This window comes from Callorhinus ursinus, unplaced genomic scaffold, assembly GCF_003265705.2.
Source record: "Callorhinus ursinus isolate GAN/ISIS: 27379988/994484 unplaced genomic scaffold, GSC_fseal_2.0 scaffold14, whole genome shotgun sequence".
Taxonomy (NCBI): Eukaryota; Metazoa; Chordata; class Mammalia; order Carnivora; family Otariidae; genus Callorhinus; species Callorhinus ursinus.
The window spans coordinates 23269178-23275262 of record NW_027397076.1 but is presented as its reverse complement, the minus strand read 5'-3'; positions in this window follow the sequence as shown (position 1 = coordinate 23275262).

Here is a 6085-nt window from a genome sequence, read left to right as displayed (position 1 = left end):
AGACGTTTTGATTAAAGTATATGATAATCTTCTGTTAAGGAGAGAGGAGAAATAGACCACAAAATACTGTGGATAGACAATATGGAAATTTAGTTCCAACAACGCTGATTAATAAGGTCCAGCTTTGATTGGGCAGTTCTGCTACCCTCGACACTTGATTTCCGTTTGAGTGAAAAGATGATTTAGTGCTTGTAATCATCTAGACAGTGGGAGTGGAGACAGGGCTATGGGAATGCATGAAAACCTTTTCAAGTTAAGTCTTGGAAGTGGTAATGAGCACTTAAACTCAACAGACATCAGATTAACCAGAACATAGTTTCAGGGCTATGTATGGCTACAGAAGGCTGAAAATGTAATATATAGATGAGCAGATAAGCTCCCTGTCTGTGGAATATGGGCAAACAGATACTAAGAACATCTAGTGGTCAGTCATAAGATATTCAACTCAACTACAGTTTCCTAACATACTTTTGGTTGTTAAAATTATACATCTTATCTTTATACTATCTATAAGATATATGCTTAAAATATGATTAAATTAAAAAATAGTTTTACTTATTTCATTCTTTGAACTTACCACCTATTTTATATGCCATCATTTATTTCTAATTTAAATAGAATTTTCTATAATTTCCAATGTTTTAAACATCTAAATGTGCAAGGAAATGAATGGGTTGTGATCACTTTTTTATTGAAGTTATTCATAATTCTAAGATGTACTATATTCTGTCAACTATGTAGAAAAACTATATGTGCACAAATCTCTTAGAAAGTCCCCTACTTTCATTGAGAATTTTGACACTTGACTGTATTATTTATTTAACCATCTCTCTTGAACTTTTAAGTCCTGTTATTGTTGTTATTGTTATTAGTGTTAAAATTATACATATTCTTTTTTTTAATTTTTTATTTATTTTTTGACAGAGAGAGACACAGTGAGAAAGGGAACACAAGCAGGGGGAGTGGGAGAGGGAGAAGCAGGCTCCCTGCAGAGCAGGAGCCCGATGCGGGGCTCGATCCCAGAACTCTGGGATCATGACCTGAGCCGAAGACAGACGCTTAACAACTGAGCCACCCAGATGTCCCAAAATTCTAGATATTCTATGAGGGAGTCTTAGTACCAGTTTCCCACTTGGAATAGAACAAAGCCTCCCATCTCCAACCCAGGTCCCTGGGAGCAATTAAAACTAAAGTCTCTGGATTTCTGAAACCATCAAAAGCCCTTAGGTCCATCATATTATCAGCATTAGTTTATCACCATGGATTCCAGCTTTCTCTAGATTACATCCTATGAGAATTCTCCTAATTTCCTTACAGAGTAAGGTGTGCACTTTGTTGTGTGGTTTGCTGTATTTTATCAAACATATTTGGTGTTTTGGAGCTGGAGTATTTTCAGAATACCTTTTCCATATTGGCAGAATTGAAGTCTGCACATCTCTCATAGGCTGTGTCAGGATAAGTATAAATATTAAGGGCTGGAGAATTTTCTATTACTTTAAAATATGCTTAATTTTTAAGAAAAGAGTGTGTTCCTTATATACAAAAGTATTTTCATGTCAGAACTGATTGTCCAACTTAGTAAATATTATTTTTAGAATATATAGTAAAAATATCACATTAATGTTAAGCCATAGGAACTGATGTGACCACCTTTTGTTAAATAGTTATGTCAGAACAAATTCAACTTGTAGAATAAAAACTACAATGTTTGATAATATCAAAACTAATATGTTTCATAATATTTTAAGTAAAGACTCAAGGTAGGTAGAAAAAAAATACTCTATCATCAGATGCAAAAACCACAGAATAGCCTTAATAAGTAGTTGCAGAACTCTTTTTGCATAAAACCAACAAGATTCTCTATTTCTACTATGAACAAATTGATTTGAAGTATGAAGGTGTCAGAGTAAGCCTTTCCACACAATGCATTTTGATAAAGCTGTCAGTGTCTACCCGGACTTCAAAGCTTTATTTGCTGACTTAATTGAAAGAAGAAGTAGGAGGTTAACAGATAAAAATCACTAGATGAAGTGATATCATGCAATCAGTCATGTAATTTTCTGGACATTTCTTGAATCTTCCCTCTTGATTTCCCCTTAACCAGGGTACCCTATTTCATCAAGACGTATGGACATGGGAAATAGGGAACCCTGAATGCCCTTTCATTCAATCTTGATGATACCTTTCTTATTTATTTCTGTCTTTATGGCCTAATTATGTTAGCAAATGGAGAATTCTAAAGGCTTTTTTGCCTCTTCAACAATGACGTTCCTTCCAATGTTAATCTCATCCCATTAGTTACCACTTCTACATGGATAACTTCCAAAACTTAATCTCCATATCTACTTAGTCTCTCTTCCACTCCCGGTGTGTATCACTAACTATAGTTATCTAAAGTACCTGGAAATTTTTCCTGGCAAACTGAATTCATTACCCTCTCAAGATAACTTCTTGCTTCTAAATTTCCCCTTCTTTTTTTTTTTTTTAAGTTTTTGAGTATAGTTGACATGTAGTGCCACACTAGTCTGAGGTTTACAGCATAGTGATTCAGCAGCTCTATACATTCTGCGTGCTTATCACAAGTGTGGCTACCATCTGTTCAACACTCTTAGACTCTCGTTGACTGTCTTCCCTGAGCCGTGCACTTTATCCCCATGACTTAGTCTTTCTGTACATAGTAGCTGTACCTCGCACTCCCCTTCCCCCAGTTTTCTCATCCTCCTCTCACCCCCCATCCCCTCTGGCAACCATCAGTTTACTATCTGTATTTATAGGTCTGATTCTGCTTTTTGTTTATTCATTTGTTTTGTTTTTTAGGTTGCCCCATTTTTCTAATCTTCTTTGGCCTAGTTTGTCTTTCATTCTTAGAACAAATCTAAAAACTGTCCATTTAATCTTCTCTCTCTACACTTACAAATCCCTTTCTAAATTACTCTGAAGTATTTTAAGTTCACATCAAATATTAGAGGATAATAAACATACATGTTTCTTCTCATATGGCTGGTTAGATCTTAATATTCTACCTTATTTGATTAAGAGTGATTTTTGTATTTCAAATAAGTTGTACATTGAAAAGTTAAAGACCCTTATTTATATTTTCCTGATCTTATGCCCATCCTTCCATTTCAGAAGTATTTACTTTTCTGAATTTGATGTTCATTTATATTTATCACTCATTTGCATTACACATAAAAATATAACACTATTTTACATGATTTTAAATTTTATATAAAAATGGTATTGTATATATCTTCCTGCATTTTTTCACATACTATGCTTTTGAGATTTATCCATGTACCTGTAACTCTAGTTAATTAATATTGATATTTAATTGTATATCACATTAATTTTTTTAATAATTTTTTATTGTTATCTTAATCACCATACATTACATCATTAGTTTTTGATGTGTTCCATGATTCATTGTTTGTGCATAACACCCAGTGCTCCACGCAGAATGTGCCCTCTTTAATACCCATCACCAGGCTAACCCATCCCCCCACCCCCCTCCCCTCTAGAACCCTCAGTTTGTTTTTCAGAGTCCATCCTCTCCCATGGTTTGTCTGCCCCTCCGACTTACTCCACTTCATTCTTCCCCTCCTGCTATCTTCTTCTTCTTCTTTTTTTTCTTAACATATACTGCATTATTTGATTCAGAAGTACAGATCCGTGATTCATCAGTCTTGTACAATTCACAGTGCTCACCATAGCACATACCCTCCCCAATGTCTGTCACCCAGCCACCCAATCCCTCCCACCCCCATCACTCCAGCAACACTCTGTTTCCTGAGATTAAGATTTCTTCTATTAGTGAGGTCATATGATACATGTCTTTCTCTGATTGACTTATTTCACTCAGCATAACACCCTCCAGTTCCATCCACGTCGTTGCAAATAGCAAGATTCCATTCCTTTTGATGGCTGCATAATATTCCATTGTGTATATATACCACAGCTTCTTTATCCATTCATCTGTTGATAGACATCTTGGCTCTTTCCACAGTTTGGCTATTGTGGACATTGCTGCTGTAAACATTGGGGTGCACGTACCCCTTCGGATCCCTACATTTGTATTTTTGTATCTTTGTGGTAAGATACATTTGTACATTTGTATCTTTGTGGTAAATACCCTGTAGTGCAATTGCTGCATCATATGGTAGCTCTATTTTCAACTGTTTGAGGAACCTCCATACTGTTTTCCAGAGGGGTTGCACCAGCTTGCATTCCCACCAACAGTGTGGGAGTGTTCCCCTTTCTCCACATCCCTGCCAACATCGGTCGTTTCCTGACTTGTTAATTTTAGCCATTCTGACGGGTGTGACGTGGTATCTCATTGAGGTTTTGATTTGGATTTCCCTGATGCTGAGCAATGCTGAGCACTTTTTCATGTGTCTGTTGGCCATTTGGATGTCTTCTTTGGAAAAATGTCTGTTCATGTCTTCTGCCCATTTCTTGATTGGATCATTTGTTCTTTGGGTGTTGAGTTTAAGAAGTTCTTTATAGATTTTGGATACTAGCCCTTTATTGGATATGTCATTTGCAAATATCTTCTCCCATTCTGTCGGTTGTCTTTTGGTTTTGTGGACTGTTTCTTTTACTGTGCAAAAGCTTTTTATCTTGATGAAATCCCAATAGTTCATTTTTGCCCTGGCTTCCCTTGCCTTTGGCGATGTTTCTAGGAAGAAGTTGCTGTGGCTGAGGTCGAAGAGGTTGCTGCCTGTGTTCTCCTTTAGGATTTTGATGGACTCCTGTCTCACGTTTAGGTCTTTCAACCATTTGGAGTCTATTTTTGTGTGTGGTGTGAGGAAATGGTCCAGTTTCATTCTTCTGCATGTGGCTGTCCAATTTTCTCAACACCATTTGTTTAAGAGACTGTCTTTTTTCCATTGGACATTCTTTCCTGCTTTGTTGAAGATGAGTTGACCATAGAGTTGAGGGTCCATTTCTGGGCTCTCTATTCTGTTCCATTGATCTATGTGTCTGTTTTTGTGCCAGTACCATACTGTCTTAACGATGACAGCTTTGTAATAGAGCTGGAAGTCCGGAATTGTGATGCCGCCAGCTTTGCTTTTCTTTTTCAACATTCCTCTGGCTATTTGGGGTCTCTTCTGGTTCCATACAAATTTTAGGATTATTTGTTCCATTTCTCTGAAAAAGGTGGATGGTATTTTGATGGGGATTGCATTGAATGTGTAGATTGCTCTAGGTAGCATTGACATCTTCACAATGTTTGTTCTTCCAATCCATGAGCATGGAACGTTTTTCCATTTCTTTGTGTCTTCTTCAATTTCTTTCATAAGTATTTTATAGTTTTCTGAGTACAGATCCTTTGCTTCTTTGGTTAAATTTATTCTTAGGTATCTTATGGTTTTGGGTGCAATTGTAAATGGGATCGACTCCTTGGTTTGTCTCTCTTCTGTCTTGTTGTTGGTGTATAGGAATGCCACTGATTTCTGTGCATTGATTTTATATCCTGCTAGTTTACTGAATTCCTGTATGAGTGCTAGCAATTTTGGGGTGGAGTCTTTTGGGTTTTCCACATACAGTATCATATCATCTGCAAAGAGTGAGAGTTTGACTTCCTCTTTGCCGATTTGGATGCCTTTGATTTCTTTTTGTTGTCTGATCTCTGTGGCTAGGACTATGTTGAATAGCAGTGGTGAGAGTGGACATCCCTGCCGCGTTCCTGACCTTAGGGGAAAAGCTCTCAGCTTTTCCCCATTGAGAATGATATTCGCTGTAGGTTTTTCATACATGGCTTTTATGACATTGAGGTATGTACCCTCTATGCCTATACGCTGAAGAGTTTTGATCAAGAAAGGATGCTCTACTTTGTCAAATGCTTTTTCTGCATCTATTGAGAGGATCATATGATTCTTGTTCTTTGTTTTGTTAATGTATTGTATCACGTTGATTGATTTGCGGATGTTGAACCATCCTTGCAGCCCAGGGATAAATCCCACTTGGTCATGGTGAATAATTCTTTTAATGTACTGTTGGATCCTATTGGCTAGTATTTTGGTGAGAATTTTTGCATCCGTGTTCATCAAGGATATTGGTCTGTAATTCTCCTTTTTGATGGGGT